The 21,434-nt window shown below is 36.8% G+C and overlaps 1 long non-coding RNA gene across 1 annotated transcript; it reads right to left on the bottom strand.

Annotated features, from left to right (window-relative positions):
* Positions 1-5,125: 5,125 nt before the first annotated feature.
* Positions 5,126-9,988, bottom strand: LOC131256297 (uncharacterized). Its single transcript, XR_009176728.1, has 3 exons — positions 9,828-9,988; positions 9,121-9,249; positions 5,126-5,819 (listed from the first exon to the last, which is right to left on the bottom strand). It is a non-coding gene; the product is annotated as an uncharacterized LOC131256297 (long non-coding RNA).
* Between the last annotated feature and the right edge of the window lie 11,446 nt (positions 9,989-21,434).

Genomic DNA, 21,434 nt, shown 5'->3' with positions numbered 1-21,434 from the left:
AGGTTATAGGTTATAGGTTATAAGTTTAGGTTATAGGTTATAGGTTATAGGTTAAGGTTTAGGTTATAGGTTTTGGTTTAGGTTTAGGTTTAGGTTTAGGTTTAGGTTATAGGTTTAGGTTAAGGTTTAGGTTTTAGTTATAGGTTATATTATATAGGTTATAGCTTTAGGGAATTGAGAATAGGTTACGGTTAAGGTTTAGGTTTAGGAAATCGGGTTTAGGTTTAGGTTTTCAAGTTTAGGTTTAAGTTTAGGTTAGGGAGTTGAGATTAAGATTAGGTATAGGTTTAGGTTTAAGGATTTGAGAATATGTTTCGATTTTAGGTTTAGGTTTAGATTTTAGGCTTAGGTTTAAGTTATAGGTTTAGGTTATAAGTGCAGGTTATAGGTTTAGGTTTAGGTTAGGTTATAGGTTAAGGTTTAGGGAATTGAGAATAAGTTAAGGTTTAGGTTTAGGAAATCGGGTTCAGGTTCGAGATCAGGTTTAGGTTTGGGTTTTCAAGTTTAGGTTTAGGTTTAGGTTAGGAAATTGAGATTAGGATTAGGTGTACGTTTAGGTTTAGGAATTTGAGAATACATTTAGGTTTTAGGTTTAGGTTTAGGTTTAGGTTTAGGTTTAGGTTATAAGCTATAGGTTTATGGAATTGAGAATAGGTTAATGTTTAGGTTTAGGAAATCGGGTTCGGGTTCGGGATCGGATTTAGGTTTGGGTTTTCAAGTTTAGGTTTAGGTTTAGGTTAGGGAGTTCAGATTAGGATTAGGTGTAGGTTTAGGTTTACGGATTTGAGAATACATTTAGGTTATAGGTTTAGGTTTAGGTTATAGGTTTCGGTTTAGTTTTAGGGTAAGGTTTAGGTTTAGGTTTAGGTTATAAGCTATAGGTTTAGGGAATTGAGAATAGGTTAAGGTTTAGGTTTAGGAAATCGGGTTCGGGTTCAGGATCGGGTTTAGGTTTTGGTTTTCAAGTTTAGGTTTAGGTTTAGGTTAGGGAGTTGAGATTAGGATTAGGTGTAGGTTTAGGTTTAGGGATTTGAGAATACATTAGGTTTTAGGTTTAAGTTTAGGTTATAAGTTATAGGTTTAGGTTAAGGTTTAGGTTTAGGTTTTAAGCTATAGGTCTAGGGAATTGAGAATAGGTTAAGGTTTAGGTTTAGGGAATCGGGTTTAGGTTTGAGATCGGGTTTAGGTTTGGGTTTTCAAGTTTAGGTTTAGGTTAGGGAGTGGAGATTAGGATTAGGTGTAGGTTTTGGTTTTGGGATTTGAGAATACATTTAGGTTTTAGGTTTAGGTTTAGGTTATAGGTTATAGGTATAGGTATAGGTTTAGGTTAAGGTTTAAGTTTAGGTTTAGGTTTAGGTTATAAGCTATCGGTTTAGGGAATTGAGAATAGGTTAAGGTTTAGGTTTAAGAAATCGGGTTCGGGTTTAGGTTTGGGTTTTCAAGTTTAGGTTAGGGAGTTGAGATTAAGATTAGGTGTAGGTTTAGGTTTAGGGATTTGAGAATACATTAGGTTTTAGGTTTAGGTTTAGGTTATAAGGTATTGGTTTAGGTTTAGGTTTAGGTTTAGGTTATAAGCTATAGGTTTAGGGAATTGAGAATAGGTTAAGGTTTAGGTTTAGGTTTAGGTTATAAGCTATAGGTTTAGGAAATTGAGAATAGGTTAAGGTTTAGGTTTAGGAAATCGGGTTCGGGTTCAGGATCGGGATCGGGTTTAGGTTTGGGTTTTCAAGTTTAGGTTTAGGTCTAGGTTAAGGAGTTGAGATTAGGATTAGGTGGAGGTTTAGGTTTAGGGATTTGAGAATACATTAGGTTTTAGGTTTAGGTTAAGGTTTAGGTTTAGGTTATAAGCTATAGGTTTAGGGAATTGAGAATAGGTTAATGTTTAGGTTTAGGAAATCGGGTTCGGGTTCAGGATCGGGTTTAGGTTTGAGTTTTCAAGTTTAGGTTTAGATTTCGGTTAGGGAGTTGAGATTAGGATTAGGTGTAGGTTTCGGTTTAGGGATTTAAGAATACATTTAGGTTTTAGGTTTAGGTTATAGGTTATAGGTTTTAGGTTTAGGTTTAGGTTTAGGTTTAGGGTTAGGTTTAGCTTATAAGTTATAGGTTTAGGGAATTGAGAATAGGTTAAGGCTTAGGTTTAGGAAATCGGGTTCGGGTTCGGGATTGGGTTTAGGTTTGGGTTTTCAAGTTTAGGTTTAGGTTTAGGTTTAGGTTAGGGAGTGGAGATTAGGATTAGGTGTAGGTTTAGGTTTCGGTTTAGGGATTTGAGAATACATTTAGGTTTTAGGTTTAGGTTTAGGTTATAGGTTATAGGTTTAGCTTTAGGTTTAGGTTAAGGTTTAGGTTTAGGTTATAAGCTATAGGTTTAGGGAATTGAGAATAGGTTAAGGTTTAGGTTTAGGAAATCATGTTTGGGTTCGGTATCGGGTTTAGGTCTGGGTTTTCAAGTTTAGGATTAGGTTTAGGTTAGGGAGTTGAGATTAGGATTAGGTGTAGGTTTAGGTTTAGGGATTTGAGAATACATTAGGTTTTAGGTTTAGGTTTAGGTTATAGGTTATAGGTTTAGGTTTAGGTTTAGGTTTAGGTTATAAGCTATAGGTTTAGGGAATTGAGAATAGGTTAAGGTTTAGGTTTAGGAAATTGGGTTCGGGTTCGAGATCGGGTTTAGTTTTGGGTTTTCAAGTTTAGGTTTAAGTTTAGGTTAGGGAGTTGAGATTAGGATTAGGTGTAGGTTTAGGTTTAGGGATTTGAGAATACATTTAGGTTTTAGGTTTAGGTTTAGGTTATAGGTTATAGGTTTAGGTTTAGGTTATAAGCTATAGGTTTAGGGAATTGAGAATAGGTTAAGGTTTAGGTTTAGGAAATCGGGTTCGGGTTCGAGATCGGGTTTAGTTTTGGGTTTTCAAGTTTTGGTTTAGGTTAGGGAGTTGAGATTAGGATTAGGTGTAGGTTTAGGTTTAGGGAATTGTGAATACATTTAGGTTTTAGATTTAGGTTTAGGTTATAGGTTATAGGTTTAGGTTTAGGTTTAGGTTTCGGTTATAAGCTATAGGTTTAGGGAATTGAGAATAGGTTAAGGTTTAGGTTTAGGAAATCGGGTTCGGGTTTGGGATCGAGTTTAGGTTTGGGTTTTCAAGTTTAGGTTTAGGTTTAGGTTAGGGAGTTGAGATTAGGATTAGGTGTTGGTTTAGGTTTAAGGATTTGAGAATACTTTAAGGTTTAGGTTTAGGAAATTGGGTTCGGGTTCGAGATCGGGTTTACGTTTGGGTTTTAAGTTATAGGTTTAGGTTATAGGTTATAAGTGTAGGTTTAGGTTTAAGTTTTAGGTTTAGGTTATAGGTTTAGTTTTAGGTTATAGGTTATAGGTTTAGGTTATAGGTTATAAGTGTAGGTTTAGGTTTAGGTTATAGGTTTAGGTTTAGGTTTAGGTTTAGGTTTAGAGATTTGAGAATAGTTTTAGGTTATAGGTTTAGGTTTAGGTTTAGGTTTAGGTTAAGGTTATATGTTAAGGTTAAGGTTATAGGTTTAGGTTTAGGTTAAGGTTATAGGTTTAGGTTTAGGTTAGGTTCTAGGTTTTTGGTTAAGGTTTAGGTTATAGTTATAGGTTTTGGGATTTGAGAATAGGTTTAGGTTATAAATATAGGTTTAGGTTAGGTTATAGGTTAAGGTTTAGGGAATTGAGTTTAGGTTATAGATTCTGGTTATAGGTTATAGGTTATAGGTTTAGGTTAAGGTTTAGGTTATAGGTTTTGGGATTTGAGAATAGGTTTAGGTTATAAGTATATTTTTAGGTTAGGTTGTAGGTTAAAGTTTAGGGAATTGAGTTTAGGTTATAGGTTTAGGTTATAGTTTATAGGTTTAGGTTATAGGTTTTGGTTGTAGTTATAGGTTTTGGGATTTGAGAATAGGTTTAGGTTATAGGTTAAGGGTGTGGTCCCCGCAAATACAGATATAAACACGGCCTGCTCCAATTGGACAGGCCCTTCCAATGTTATCCATAGGAAATGGACAGCTTCATTATGGTCATAACAGCGGTTCCCATCTTCTAGGGACCCCCGCTCAACATCCGGATAGCTCCGACGCACATCCGGGTCTGCTCCATCAATTTTAAGTAAATACATAAACATGGCCTGTCCAAATGGCCAGGCCACTCCAATGTTGTCCATAGGAAATGGACAGCTTCATCATGGTTATAACAGCGTTCTCACCTTCCAGGGACCCCCGCTCAACATCCGGATAGCTCCGACGCACATCCAGGTCTGCTCCATCAATTTCGAGCTAATACATTTAAAAATAACATAATTATATCTAAAAGCATCTGGATACCTAGGGAAGGCCTCCTATATTCGTATTGTTGGTTACTCATCCCTTTGTCTATAAGCCACAATCGACCAACACTTTCTATTACTACTTGTACTCTGAAACCAACATAAATATAACTAGGAAACAATATAAGGAATAAGAAAAAATGAATTTATCTGTACACATCATTAAATGTTTCCCTATAAAGAGGTGATATTATATCTTTGATAGCCACAACCTGTATGATAGAGAAAAATGCAACCGATACAGTCTGTTACAATTCAAAGGAGAAAAAAGATTTATGGTTGCACCGATATTCTAGTACATTACGAACGGCTGCCTACGTACCCAAAAAGTTAAATTGGGATCAAGCCAATATGTAGTTCTTTTTAATTAACCAAGTTACTAAAGGTCATAAATTTCATATTTAACAAAGTATCATTGAACGTCGTCTCAAATCGTTTCTGGTTGGTGCATTTAAAAAAATTCAAATACACAATCAATGCATATTCTTATTACATCTCGTACTGCAACAAGAGACAACATTCTGTCAATACTTCAGTTACATTTGAAATTGAAATCCTTTAGTGACTTGGTTAATAAAAAACAAATGACAACAAGCCATAATTAATAAAAAGGATGCTAAAGATTAAATAAATAAAAAAGGCAAATCCATTTCTGATATCACATGCATGCAGCATATAAAAAGTGAGATACAATAAAAAGAGGCTTTTCATAAACTGTCAAAACATGCCACACATGTGGTCACAAATAATTAAAAAAAAAGATCTATATATATCTGCAAATATATGCACATGATTAGGTGTAGGTTTTAGGTTATAGGTTATAGGTTATAGGTTGTAGCTTTAGGGAATTAAGAATAGGTTAAGGTTTAGGTTTAGGAAATCGGGTTCGGGTTTGGGATCAGGTTTAGGTTTGGGATCACGCATACATACATACATGCATACAAACATGCATGATGATACATCCATCCATCCATGCATGCATACATACATAAACACTTGCATGATGATCCATCCATCCATGATCTAACAATCCATCCATCTATCCATGCATGCATACACACATACACACACATGCGTGATGATCCGTCCATCCAGTCTTCCATCCATGCAAGCATACATACATACATACACACACACATAAATCCATCCATGCATGTATGCATGCATACACACACATGCATAATCTGTCCATCCATGCATGCATGCATACGTTTCATCCATCCATGCGTGCATGCATACATATACACACATACATACATGTGTTTTATCATAAAACCATGCATGATGCATCCATACCAAAAAAATAATCCATGCGTGCATGCATACATATAGGGGAATTGAACACATTTATACCAATTTGTAGTTTAATCATAACCATCGTGTTTGAGGGAGAAGAAGATTCCTAAAGAATACCTGAATGACAACAACACCACCAGAGAGTTTTGCTATTCTTTCATTAAGCTTCTCTCTTTCATAATCCTATTCAGCAGCCTGCAAAAACCCAAAATATATATGCCACTAAGGATGCTCAATAGCTGAAGGATGATGGAGAAGGAAAGGCTAAGAACAATTTAATAACAATTGAAAATTGAAAAATGAAAAAACAAAACACCTCAATAAAAAATGCAATTTACTCTTCTAAAACTTCATCTAAAAGTTAAAACGCTACGTAACTGATGGAATTTACTCTTCTCAAAGTGGTTAATCTCCATTTGAAAATACAAGTATTTAATTGAAAATTTGAGGAAAAGAACAGGTTCAAATGGCTATCTAACACCTTTTTTTTTCTAAAAATTAAAATAAAATCAGATATATAATTAAAAAAAAAAGGGAATATGCAAGTTTTAGTGTTCCTATTGCTAGAGCCTGATGCAATTTGAGATGAGATGTGTAGTTATATAATGATTTTGTAAGTGCTATAGTTTATATCCCTGTCTGTTGTCAAATTTGTGGTGCCAAAATCACTGTTATGTTATATATAACTTGTATAAGTGAAGCTCTCTCAAGGATCAACATTCATGAACAAGCTAAGCTCACAACAAGCAAAGCTCACAAGACAAGACTCAAGCTGAAGAGTACAAGGCAGTTGGTAAAGAACTCAAGACCCTTTCAAGATTAAGCTACATCAAGATTTTAAGATTGAGCTACATCAAAATTTCAAGATTGATCTACATCAAGACTTCAAGGCTCATACTTCAAGGTCACTTGTTCCTAATGTTTCAATGTCCATACTTCATGATTGAGGTTTGACTGACCATAGGTTGACCTTAGAAGTAGGTCATTTCGGATACATAAACTAAATGTTTATTTTACATGAGTTTGGCCTGTTCTTCGACTAGTCCTAGGCCTTCTTTGACTAGTCCTAGAGTTACTTCGACCAGTCTAAGAATTTCCTCGATCAGTCGTGAGTTTGTTACAAATTCCGGATGAAATCTGTTAGGCTTCGACTAGTCCTGGAATCTGTTCGACCAGTCGTAGGAACAGTGTCGACTGCATCTTCGACCAGTCGTAAATCTTCGACTCGAAATCCAGCGATGGTTTATAGTTTCTTCGACCAGTCGAAGGAGACCTATGACCAGTCGTAGGTGACCTACGACCAGTCATAGGAGACCTTCGACCAGTCGTAGAACGGTCAAAGCATATCCCGCCGAATTTTTCAAATATCTATTATTGCTTCGACTAGTTGAAGAGCACTCTAGACCAATCGAAGATCCGATCTTCTCACTTATAAATAGTACACGAATCTCAGAAGAAATCATTGAATTACTTAATCCATTCAAACCAATTTTCGTCAAACTTCTGAGAGATAATTCTGTGCTCCATCTAAGCTAAGTGTGCTTATTTAATATTCTCTTTCCTTAGCTTTATTTTAATTGATTTTTTTCTGCTATTCCAATCTGATTTGATAAGAGGAATTATTATTCCCTTTCTTTGGAATCAAAATCAATTAAGGCAAGCCCTATTCGGTTTAATTTAAAATCTATTAGAATCAAAACCATTGTAATTGAGTACTGGACATTGAACTTGGACATTCAATCATCTACTCTGATTTGGTTCTACCGGGCTGCTACAACGAAGGAGATAATCAGGTATTTTACATTTAATTGTAAATTCCTTTTTGTTTTGGTTTCTTTCAAGATTTGCCAGAAAAATCTTGTTGTATTAGTTATCTGAGGAGAGCTAGGAAAACTCAGAAGTGAGGTTTTTTTAATTGTGTAAGCCCACATACAAAGACACAATTGTAAAGGTTTTGGGTGAACCTGGGAAAACCTATTTTTAGTGAACGCTAATATCCCCTGTGTGAGGATATTAGGAGTGGAGTAGTATTTTGTGTGGCTGTTGTTTAACAGTTGGTGAACACACAGGCGAACCACTATAAACCCTTGTGTTGTGGTTGATTGATTTATTTTTCTAATCTTTAATTATTTTGTGGGATGTATGTATGGTGGTGAATGTTGTAATCATTTAATTCAAGCTTGTGAGAATGTTGTAATAGTTTAGAATTTATTTTCTGTTATTCCTTTATCAGCTTGATATTTAATTTCTTTTGAAAGTTGTTCCAGCAAGGTTGCCCTGCCATTTTTATGGTGTATGGCTGTCCCTAGAACAATACATCTTTGATTACAATTTATTTCAATTTAGTTTGTATTTAACTCTGTATTCCTCTTCGATTTGAGATTTGATACAAAGACCTTTCTAGAAATAAGGTTGTCCTACCATAAACTCTGGTTTTTGGTGTAAGGTTGTCCTTAGAACAACATTTGTATCAACTTCTCAAGATCTGAATTTTGAGGTTATTTTACTTTCCTGCATTGTGATTTACTTTAGCTATCATATTCTTTTAAATTCCGCTGTTTTAAGTTATTGTTAGAGCCTGATGCAATTTGAGATGAGATGTGTAGTTATATAATGATTTCATTTCCTCAAATATGAAAGTGAATCATCGTAATAACGGACAACCAAAGGATGTTTCCATAATCTTCATCCTTTTAAATTTTATAGTGCATTGACTAAGAAAAAGAATGCCATCATTCATCTACATGCACATCAAAGACGCTTACATATACACATCATATACATAGGCAATTAGACATCACATATTTTAGCTAATTCATGCATTTTTAGCTACAAAAAGTCAAGGGAGAGCTTTTCCACAAATTTCTATTCTTTTCCACAATTTGTTATGATAAATCATTGCTTACTTCTAAAAATTATAGTATTGGCAATAAGAAGAAACATGGTTTTGTTGCAATATACTGTTCATTGCAGATATTGTAATTGGTGGTTTCTCCTGCTTCACGATGGGAATACTAGAGATTTAAGCTAAAAGTTCCAAAAACTTGAGGAAGGAAACACTTGATTTTTAAACTAAAAGTTCCAAAAAGTGTGACCCAGCTTGAGCAGCTTTTGGACATTTTTGTCCCCACAATTAGCTTCCTAGGGCAGAAAACTTTCAATACTCAATGGGTTTTGAAAGAAATTTCAAATGAAGTCAAGGGTATATTGGAAACTAAAAAATGTGGCTGTTGTTGGTTAAACAGTTCCAATTTTCCCTGGAAAAGGCTACAATAGGTTTGGATTTTCCCACAAGAAGCATTTCCCACAAAGGTTTTGATATGGTTGCTCCTTTAACACAATTTGGTATGGTGGCTGGTTTACACCCCCAAATTGCATCCTTCGATTTATTTATGCCATTCACGTTCTCAATACAACCACATAGAAGCTATCTACACGACTGTATCAATCTCCTCTACCTATCTACATGTATTTGCATGTATTTGCATTTGTATACCTCAATGTCAAACTTCAGGTTCATTTTAAGGTTTGGTAGTGCATAGATCTCAGTAAGCAAACCAAGGATGCCCATAGTCCGGGGATTAGAAGGCTGATAAGCAAGATTACTTTGGCATGGCTCCAGAATCTGCAGAAAATATTGGCATATTAAAAATCCAGACCTGTGATAGAAAACCACATTGCCAATCTTGTACTCACTAATGGATTGAACAACTTTCCAATCATGAGATCCAAATTATACCCACTAAGAAAACATATCAAATGGATACAACAAATAAGCAAACACAACACAAACATAAACAAAGCACAATGATAGAAAACCCCTTTCTATAATAATGACATACTACAGCCTATTAATGACCACTCCACAAATCTTTCCCTTTCTAACAAAGAAAACCAACAGATACATAAGTAGCAAGAGTGGGGTTTAAAATCCTACTACCAAATGAAATAAAATATCAAAAAATATGGTGGAACCTACTTGATAATAGCAAGAGTTCATTTGGATGAACCTACTTTCCAACAAGATTACTTTCCAACACTAGATGGTTGGTGTAGTTCCTAGACTTGAGAGATTTGTACTCAAGGGGCCAATAAAGTAAAATTCAGCAAATGGAAAGTAATGCTTCATACACAAACTAGTAATGTTGTTGTACTATCATGTACCAGTGAAATTGCAAAAAAAAAGTAAACATGAGCAAGTACCCGTGAAAGTGTTGCATGATAAGAGAAGTAAGAGCAATCACAAGCGTCTTTGCATTTGGCCTCTCATGAGGTTCATATTGCAAGCAACGAGAAGCTAATCGCACCAACTCAGTTCCATCATCATTTGAGAAGTGGCCTTCCAAGCAAGAATCCATCAGCATCAGGAATAAGGTTTGTTGACTTGCTGTTTGTTGTTACTAATTATGAACAATGGAATGATGTCTTCTTGTTCTAAACCCATAATGTCAAACTTCCCAGTAAAATTTGTTGCTGAAAACAAGACAACTCTATCATCTTCATTCACTGCTTCCTTTACCAACTCGACCAGATTGATATCAGAATGCTTGCCAGGAAAGAAGGAACCAGTCCAATCATAGAACAACATTAAAAAAAATAAAAAATAAAAATAAAAAACAGATACCATGTATGGGTGGATGCCAATTACTAACAAAATGCATGCAATGGGTACATGTTTAGAAAAAAGAAGCCAATTTCATAGAAAGAACAAAATAAAACACATTATGGTACATGAAATACTAATTGTTGGCATTATATTTCACAACATCTAATAAGCACTTCATACATGTGTGGCATCCAGGCTTGGATAAAGCACTTCACACATTACTTAAAATTTATTACCTAATGATAAAGAACATTTCTTTCCATGAATTCATTATCTCTCTCTTTTAATTTTTTTAACTTTCCATTATAATAATAACTACCTGAAATCATGGCATTTTCTCAAGATAGAAGTCTAATCCATCCCAACTTGTGCACCTGTTAGGACAAGTAATTCAAACAACATCCTGCAACACATTTAAATGCCTAATCAGTCTCACTCCTGTCTTATATATTGAATGCCTAATGTATAGTCTCTTGAATTGGTGCAAACCATACCTGAATTGAGTGTAATGAATCTATATCTCTTCTGCTATTGAGTGTAATGAATCTACTCGAAGAACCCCATCCAGGAGCTTTGGTCAGTCGATAGAAATCAAGCTTGTGCTCTATTTTCTTTCCAACTGCTGTCATCTGAAGACTTGTCAATAGGGGAAGAACTCCAAACAGGAGATCTTGTTGGTTGATACAACTCATCTTGTCCTTTGTCTTCATTCCAACCACTAATATTTGAAGATCTCTCCATATGGGTACCCTTTGGGTTCTGACTACCCCAGACAGAATTAGATTGACCATGCATCTTATCCTTATCCCAAACATGTGGTTTGGCAGATGAATCATTCGGTTGGTTCTAACAATTTACATCTTGGGATTTAGCATCTTGAACCCTCTCATTTCCTACATCATTTGATTTCCAACCTCCTCAGGGAGTAGATTGATCAGATTGAACGGGCTGCTTCATTGCTCACTTCTTTTTCATCAACATCTACACTTAGACATTCATTGCTTACTTCTTTTTCACTAGAAATAGTGCTTAACAAATGGAGGAAACATACACATCTGTTACGACATCTAGATTTGATGCCACCTAGCAAAAAGAAGAAAGAAGGTGATTCATATTTATGCTTATGAAACAAAGTCTAATAGTTTACACAGCTAGGTTATTAAACTAATAAATTCTAAGAAAAATAGCAAGTGCCAAGACCTATGGCATAAAAAAATAATCGTTGCATGGATTAACAATCAAACAACAATGGTAAAGGGAAGAAAACTAACTTCTTTCTTGCTCCACATAATTTGGAAAGGTGTTCCTGTGCCAACGACGACATGTTTACCCCAAGAACATGATGCAACTATACTGGATAGTGAATCCATGTGACACCTTTCAGCTGCTCTCTCAAAAATTTAATTGGCCTCTGCATCCATAAAAATTATTCAGATTGGCTAAACCCTTACCAATAAAAATTCAGTATGGCACAACGGTAATTCTTCCCTTAAACGTCATGGAATTTAATATCAATAGACATTGGCAAGACTCAACATTAATCCATCTTTACTTTAAACATTGGGCTTTAAATCAGGACTTGTTAGGTTGATTCTCAAGTCATATGCCACATGTATAAGGCCAGGCTAGGCCCGGACCTAGGCTCATGCCAGACCAAATTAAATTTTAGTATATAAAAGAAGATTAATTCAAATGCATGGCAAAATAGTGATATTTGTGCTTAACCAAGGGCAAAACTGACTTTTTCAGTTGACTAATTAAGGATATATTAGTGTAAGCAGCTCCAAGTCATGCATAAAATGAGGTGGAGTTTGAGAAATAGAATAAAAGCAAGAGGTTTCTTTTTTTTGGAATACATTCTAGATTCCTTCCCATCATATTTAGAGACGACAGCTGATATATGCACATTCATTTACTACTTTTTTTTGGGTCAAATATTAAAGATGTCAATAAAATAACCAAGGCATGGTTACCCTTTGTTTCCATCTTATGAACTTCAAATGACATTCACTATCTATAATTCCTTTCTAAATCATGGTAAAATAAAACAAAAGATTAAATGCTCTTACATCAACTGAATATGCACTTCCGAACGGGAACTTAAGAAGCATGGCCCAAAGAAGCGGAGGGGACTGAAACATAAAGGCCACTGCAATACTCTGAAATGATGAATGAAATATTTATTAGCTTAAGAAGCATGGCCCAAAGAAGCGGAGGGAACTACAAATGACCACCCACTTCCTTTCATTGATCATCCAAAAAAATGAAGATCAATCAGCTGATTAATAATCAAACTATTGTAATTATTAGTTTAAGTTATTGCTAAAATAGGATTAGCGATATAAACAGTTTTAAGTTGTGACCATGCCACTTGTGCAGTTTTTGACATCATGAATATCACCTTAACAACCTAGTAGAGTAACTAACGTTTTCCAAATCAGAAGAGGCAAAAACTTAATTTGGTAGCTTAGCTAACACTAGTTATGCTATCATCTTAAAACAGTCACAGTTTGGGGATTTGTTTATAAAGGACAAAAAGGAATGGTGTTATTACAAATATGAAAACTGGAGGAGGCTTTGTCTTGTATTGCTAAAAGGAAGGGTTGTATATGCAAAAACCTCTAAAAAATATTTATCATATGAAATACAGAACCATGGTTGATCAGGGTTTAGCTAAGGATCAGCAACATTACTATAATGCTTTTATGAGGGTTCTGCTCCATGCCCTTCTGAAGTTGGACTAAGATCTCTCTCCCCTTCTGTAAGCATCTGATCAAGAACACTGGAGAAGAATCTATTGACTAGTGAAATGTTCAGAATGCAACCAAGATACAGGCACATACACGCTGGGCTAATCATGCATGTAACTTTTGTTGTGGAAATCATTTTCCACAACTATAGTTGTGAATTGTAACTAATCCTTGCCATAACTGTCCTAAGAAATCAGAGTTTGGAGGACCCTTGACTCAACCTTTCCATAGTTGATCCTCACAAGTCACACCCATGCTCACTAAAGAGCACACCCTTTAAAACTATATTACTTCTTTCAACACCTCTTGATTACTTCTTTCAACACCTCTTGATTACTTCTTTCCACTATGTACATTTGGAGATAGACAAGGTGGTCTAGTCTCAGTGACTCATGCACTGAGGATATTTCTGAACTAGCATTATGATTTGGGTTTGAGATCTCTTTGATGTCACATTCTCTTTTTCTTTTCTTTTTTCCATGTGTCATCACTAAATCAACGTGTTCACTATTTTTTCTACTTTGATTACTTAGGGGCTGTTTGGGGCGAGGGATTTTTGGCAGGGATTTGTGAAATCCATGGATTTCAAATCTCCCCTATTTATCGTTTGCAGGGATTGTCAAATTCATGGATTTCCTAAATGCAAGCCTCCATAAATCCATGCCCCCTCTACTGTCTATCAAATGCAAGCCATTACCCTCTCTGCTGTCTATCAAAGGTAAAAAGAAATAGAAAAAGAAAACTAGAAAATTCATGCATTTCAAAATTCGCTAATGAAACAACAAATGTAACATGAAAATGCTGAAAATTTAGGCAAATGTAGCATGAAGATCGAAAGTTCTACAATTAAAAATATCAAACTATTACAAGTCAACTAAAGATCCAGCAAAACAGGAAAAAAGAAAAAAGAAAATCCAAACTGATTAAATTCGACTAGATGAGCAGAAAATGCAAGAAAAATTGTAAAAATATATAAATTCAAGGTCAAAAGAACCAGATCAAACAAGAACATCTGTTCAATCAAACTAAAATGAATCACCGAAAATTTACAGTAAAAATGCAAAAAAAGGCCAAAAATACAAGATCAAGATCAAAACAACAAGATCAAGCAAACACAACCAAATTCCACTCAATCTAACTTCGAAATCAAATAGAATAGGGAAAAGAAAAGGATCAACACCTCTGCAACATAGGCGGTGAAAGCATTGCTGGCAAACGTTCCGGCAAATGAGATCTCGGTCTTGGGCTTGATATCAGACATGGGAGCTGAGCACTGGTGCTAGAGAATGCCGATCTGGTGTCAGAAAAAGCGATCGATGGGGCCGTTTGAATGTTGGTGCTCGATGGAAGATGAAAGAGGGAAAGAGGAAAAGAGGGGCACTCGATCGATTTGGGATGGATATGGAAATCCTCTTCCAAATAAGATAAAAATTTGAAATCCGTAAGATGTGAGTTTTCCACTAAATAATAACACAAACTTTATTAACGGTCGTACATGTATGGGACCAATTTCTGGATGGTTAAGATTGTATTATATAATAAAAATGCATAAATATTTACCATTTACCACTATACTGGTTTTTTGGATGGTCTGGATAACTCTATATCTTAGCCACTATTATTATGAACAAGTCACCACTATTTTACATTAAATACAAAACTCACGGTGAAAAATAGAAAAATAAAAATGTAAGTTAAGCTTTAGATCTAATATGGCTTTGTAGCCCCACCATGATCGTTTTGTTTCATCCATGCCGTCCATCCATTTCTCAACATAATTTTATCATCAATCCCAAAAAATGAGCATGAACTAAAACTTGGGTGGATGACACAATGCGAAAACAATAGTGATTGGACATCCACCATTAAAAATCTGGCCCATCCATTATGTGTTGCACTTGGATGAGGGGTCATACCAAGTTTCAGATGCATCCAAATTTCAGGTGGGGCCCCACCAAGTGCTTTTATATATTTTAGGCATGTCTTCACATGATTTTAGATGGTATGGCCCATCAGAGTTCTGTATGCGGCTGATTTTTGGGATATCCCATAATTTAAAGGGGACCCATCAAATGCACGGTGTTGATTTTTGACACATGTTATGTTGGGGCCCACACAGCTCGACCTCATGGGGAGTTCCCAAGAGCTCGACGTATAAAACCTTTTCCATATATATATATATATATATATATATATATATATATATATATATATATATATAATTTAAAAACTATAAAAACCTATGATGTATTTGTTATATCCACATCGTCCATCCATTTTGACATATCATTTTAAGTCACGGGCAAAAGAATGAGATAGATAAAAATCTGTAGTGGACCCCACCACAGAAAACAACGGGAGGGTGATTCCCACTGTTGAAACTATCCTAAGACCCATCGTAATGTTTATTTGAAATCTAACTGGTTCAAAAGTAAAAAAATAATAAAAAATAAAAAATGGTTTGTGGGGCCATACATTATGGTGGGGCCCACACAGCACCAACCACTAGCCATTGGATAGTCTAGGGGGAGTAGCCAATCTATTCCCCTTATTTGTGGTGTAGTCCATTTAATCTTTGGATATGATTCATTTTTTAGATAATTCTATAAAATGTCTCGAAAAATGGATGAATGATGTGTGTTGATCTCAAATTTTTAGTAAATCCAAAACTCAAGTGGACCATGCCACACAAAACAGTGTGGAATAATGATTTCCACCGTTGATACCTTCCTTGGGCCCACATTAATGTTTATTTTACATCTAACATGTTCATAATATTAAAAAGATATGAATGAAGCGAAAGCAAAAACATTAGCTTGATCCAAAACTTCTATCAAATGCACGGTGTTGATGTTCGACACACATTATGATAGGCCCCACAGAACTTACTAACATTAATTCTTAGAGTCTCAGGGTGTTAATAAGTTGGGTCACAATTTTGACTAGAATATTTAACCCATTTTACATGTCTAGTCCATTCACTCTATTTTACTGATCATTACCCTCAAATTGACTAGTTACTCGCCCCGATCATGTTACATATGAGAAAGATATTGGGCAAACAAGATTGATCAACAATTTGAGTGAATTTTGATTTAAACATCTGAAGTTATTACTCTTCAATTTGGACTAATCAGATTGTCCAAAAATGGTTAAAGGTTGTTCATAATATCAAAAATATATGAATGAATAAAAAACACAAACATCAGCTTGATCCAAAACTTCTATGGCCTCCAAGAAATTTTAAATGGTAGAGGTTCAATCACACTATTTCCTGTGGTGTGGTTCACTCAAGCTTTGGTTATGCTTCCTTTTTGTTCTTTAGACCTCAAATTATCTGTTAACATGGATGAATGGAGTGGATAAAATAAATAAATAACAGTGGACCCCACAAAGTTTACTCTGGTAAGGGTAATGAGTAACTCACCTAAATGTAGTAGAGAAGGGTTTCCTTAAAACATTTATAATCATATATTGGGCCTGCCTAAATGTGATTCACATATCCAACCCACTCATTGTGTGTGTCCCACTTAGATGAGGGATCAAACCAAGTTTCAACCACATCCATGTCTATATTAACTTATAAACAGATTGGATCTCAAATAAACATTGCGGCGGGCCCTAAGAAGGTTTCAATAGTGGGTGTCACTGTCCCACTCTTTTCTATAGTGGGTCCACTTGAACTTTGGATATGCCCTGTCAATCAGATGCACCATTCCATGGTAGGCCACGAGCTTAAAAATAAAGTCAATCCATGACTTGGGTGGGCCACACCACATACTATAGTTGAGAGAGTTACCCTCCCATTAAAACATTCATAATCATTTATTGGGCCCACCTCGATGTGGTTCATAGATCCAGCCCATTCATTATGTGTGTCCCACTTGGATGAGGAGTCAGACCAAGTTTCATACACATCCAAAACTCATGTGGGCCCCACCAAATGGTTTTATATGTTTTAGGGATGTCTTCACATAGTGTTGATGCCATGGCCCACCTAAGTCTCGTATATGACTGATTTTTGGACTTAAAGGGGACACATTAAATGCATGGTGTTGATGTTCTACACACATCATGGTGGAGCCCACATAGATTAACCTCATGGGAAGTTCCCATGAGGTGACTTATAGTACCATTTCACTATTTAGGTAACTCCTTCATGGGTGTTACTCTAACTGTGTAGGGCCCACCTTGATATATTTTATGTATATCGACACCGTCCATATATTTTTCCATCATATTTTAGGATGTGATTTCAAATCACAAGAACTCAATAATCTCAGGTGGGCCATACCAATCAAAACACTGATGAATAACCATTAAAAACCTTTTAAAGGCCACAAAAGTTTTGGATCAATTTGATCTTTGTAGTTTACCTTCATCTAGATCTCCTTTACATTATCAACAAGTTGGATTGCAAATAAACATTACTAAAACCTTACGATGGGTTCTTTATAAATTTTAATGGCGAGGTACTATATTATCATTCTTTCTAATGGTGTGGTCCACTTAAGATTTAAATCTACACAATTTTTTATACCCAGCCCAAAAATGGGTTAGAGAAACGTATGGGCGGCAAAGATATACAACACATCATTAAAATCTCACTTTTGTTATCTAATTTTTCAATTTTTCTTGTCAAAATACAAAATCTAGTTTTCTTTTTTAAAATATAATTTTTTTTACATCATCAAAATCTAGTTTTATCAAGTTTTTCACAATTTTGTTTAATTTCTTAAATTTTCTTTTTCAAAATATCAATTTTTTAATCTCACTTTTGTTATATAACTTTTCAATTTTTGTTGTCAAAATACAAAATCTAGTTTTCTTTTTTAAAAAAATACATTTTTTTTTATACATTTTATCAATTTTTTCACAATTTTGTTTAATTTTTTAAATTTTCTTTTTCAAAATATCATATTTTTATCAATTTTTTTTTTCAAAATTATCAACATTATTCAAAGTTCTTAATTTTTTTTTTCAAAATCTAGATTTTTATAAAATTAGTTTTTTTTTCAAAATTTAAATTTTTCTTAAACATTGTTAATTATTTTTCTTAGCTTCTCAACTATTTTTTTTTTTTTTTTGAAATTCATAATTTTTTTGAGCTTTTTCATTTTTGACCTGAGCATTAGAGACGATCTTTGATAGTCTCTGATAGAGATGGTCTTTAACAGGGCTATAAGACGGTTTAGGACCGTCTCTAATAGAGATGGTCTTTGACAGGGCTATAAGACGGCTAAGGACTGTCTCTAATAAAGACGGTCTTTGACAGTCTCAGATTGCAAGTAAAAGACGGTCAATGACCGTCTCTAATGCAGACGACCAATAACCGTCTCAGATGACCGCATATAAGACGATCAAGGACCGTCTCTAATGTGGACGGCAAATGACCGTCTCAGATGACCCGTTGATCGTCTTAAATGATTTGTGGACGTTCAAATTTTTAAGACAATATTAAGGACGGTTAGGGGCCATCTAAAATTTTAGAGACAGTTTACGGCTGTCTCTAAAGCGTCTTTAAACCAAGCAATTTTAGAGACGGTCCAGAACAGTCTCTAAATCCGTCCTTTTTTTTTTCATTTTTCACGTCGTGCACATCGGGGAAATCACAAACAATCGGCAACTGATCAATACATGCGGCAACAGGCTCCTCAACAGACATCAAACAAGACAATGGCTCTCCTTTAGGCTCGGCAACGAACTGAAACTATGGCAAGCCTGGTATGCAGAACGTGATTGTCCTCACGGAACAGTCCAAGATAGCGTGGTACTCGGCGAGCCAATCCATGCCTAAGATAATGTCAAAATCTGACATCGGCAGCACGTACAAGTCGGTGGACACGGAATCTCTCCTACTAATATGAGGCAAGACGAACAGAAGCAGCCTAATACTATAGTCTTCTCCAAGGGCGTCGATACGGTCAACCCCTCTCGAGTAAACTCTGTCGGCAATCCAGTCGAACGGCAGAATCCCTCGGAAATAAACGAGTGCAAAGCATTAGAATCAAATAAAACTTGAGCGATGCATGCAGAGACTGGAAGTATACCCTCAACGACTCCTTCGGAGGTTTGCGGGTCCTACTGAGCCGCATAAAACCTAGCCTGAGCTGGCTGGGGAGGTGCCTGTCCCCTATAGGGTCCCTGCTGCTGCTGCTGCCTCTACGACTGCCTGTATTGATGTCTCTACTGCTGTTGGGGCCTCGGCAGCTAAGGTGGCTACGGTCGCTGTGCACTGGAGGCTGTTGTGGCCCTCTCGGCTGCTGCAGATGAGGGCAGGGGCGCTCATGCACACGGTGGCCTGTCCCACCACATCCATAACAAGTCCATGTAAATGGCTGTTGGGGTGGCGTGGGAGGTGTCGCTGGTGCTGCTAGTGCTCTGGTAGATGGGTGGATCCTATGCCTCTATAGCCGTTGATGCTATTGGGAGCTACTGGAGGGTGTCTGCCTCTTCTGACCTCTCCTCTGATCTCAATCTCTCTGTGTGCCGGCGCACTCAGTCTCATAAATCTAAGCCCTCCATACTACTGCCTAAAAGGTCAGGAGCTCATGCATAATAACATGGCCTCGAAGATCTTAACGCAAGCCATTCTCGAAATGGCAGGCCTTCTGCCCCTCATCATCAACCAAATACGGCGTAAACCTTGATAGTGCCACAAAACAGGCCGTATGCTATGCCACGGACACGTCCCCCTACACCAGAGTCTCGAACTTTAACGCTCTCTGACGACGAATGTGGTTGGGGAAGTACTGCTGCTCAAATCGATCAATAAAATCCTCTCATGTCCAGACAAAATTAGGCCCTATAACACGAGTAACGGAAGTCCACCAGTGCTCGGCCTCACCCTGGAGAAGAAATACTACCAACCGGACCCGTTGTTGGGTTGTACACGCCATAATATTAAAAATCTTCTCCACATCGGAGCGCCACCTCTTGACTGCTATCGGATTTGGCTCGCCCTGGAAACGTGGAGGATCGAGCTGTCTGAACTCTCTAAGAAGGGCACTCACGTGCTCCTTCTTTGCCTAGGCTGGCGAAACAACTGGGTGCCTACCCTGTCCCTAAAGCACAGCCGTCACAGCCTGTAAAATCTATTGTAACTAGGAGGCACTCATAGGTATGGTCAAATCCGCACCGGTCTCTGGTGGAGGAACGACATCCTCAAGCTAGGGAGCAGGAATCTCTAGGGGTGGAACGGGAGTCATAGGTGGTAAAGTGAGAGCCTTAGATGGTGGAGCAGGAGTCACTCGGGTCATTCTCCTGGGCTGCATGTCCTATAAGAAAGAATAAGAACGCCAATTAACCTTAAGAATCTCTCGAATACATGCACGTTAGGGAACTAAATCGAAAGGTTATGCTCTTAGAACCTAATTGTCCTAAACTCATAGCAAACATGTGATGTTGTTCTCGGTTATTCCTAAGTTATGCTCTGAAACTGGGCTCGCAAAATTTTTGATCGCTGAATCCAGTACCGATAGCCTCCATAGTACCCCATTCTCGGCTCCCATCACCCATACACCAGGTTCCGATCATGGGATTCTAGAAGGAGGATTTCTAACATGATTTTGGTTCATAATGAGCATAACTATAAGCATAACCCAAGAACAATAACCACAAGAACACCATCACAAAATCCACTATGATAAAAAACTTTGAGTACAATGCGTATGAAGGAAAATATAAGATAATGATAATAACGAAAACTCCTAAATCTTGACTGTACGCTCCTACTGTGGCGAGGTTACGGCTACATCCTGATGTCACCTACACGCATCAATCATGCATAAGCTTATAGAAAGCTTAGAGGGTGGTGTAAGTGTGTGCACAATATGAGCGTGCTCAGAATGCAATGTCAGAGTAATGTGGAATCATGCTGATGAGTACATGAATGCAATCAGCTGTACTAAGGCTATGCAGTGCAAGATATGAATGTTATCGGCCATATCAAAACCATGCGATGCGAGATGCAACTCAAGCATGCCAACCCTCATCCAAATCCACATATCAATGCAGCTCATTAATAGAGCATCAAATATCAATACAGTTTTCATTCTAGATAATCATTGGGGTTTAGTACACTCCAAATGACACTGCCCCTTTCCTAGGCGCGCAACCTAAGTAAGCGTAAGAAAGCTCACTATCTGCCTGACCAATAGTCTGTCAATACCTATCCGGCACGTTGATAGCGGACCCATTCACGAGCTGGTCAAACTCAGCTTAGCAATGCCCCCTATGCTTGGGCGGGTAAGGCCACACCCCTTTCCAACTGACCACGACACAGTGGGAGACGCAGCCTCCTGGTATTCGACCCTCGTGCACTTATATATCCACTCAGTCTCAACGTTGGAGTCATCCTCTGGTACCATCGAGTTTAGGAATTTTCACCCAGGGACATCTATGGTGTCCCGATGCTAGAAATAGTATTTCTGGTATCCAATCCGGCCACCCACG

The sequence above is a fragment of the Magnolia sinica genome, chromosome 9, assembly GCF_029962835.1.
Source record: "Magnolia sinica isolate HGM2019 chromosome 9, MsV1, whole genome shotgun sequence".
Lineage (NCBI taxonomy): Eukaryota > Viridiplantae > Streptophyta > Magnoliopsida > Magnoliales > Magnoliaceae > Magnolia > Magnolia sinica.
Note: the sequence above shows the minus strand (reverse complement) of the source record. Positions and strands in the feature narration are given on the sequence as shown.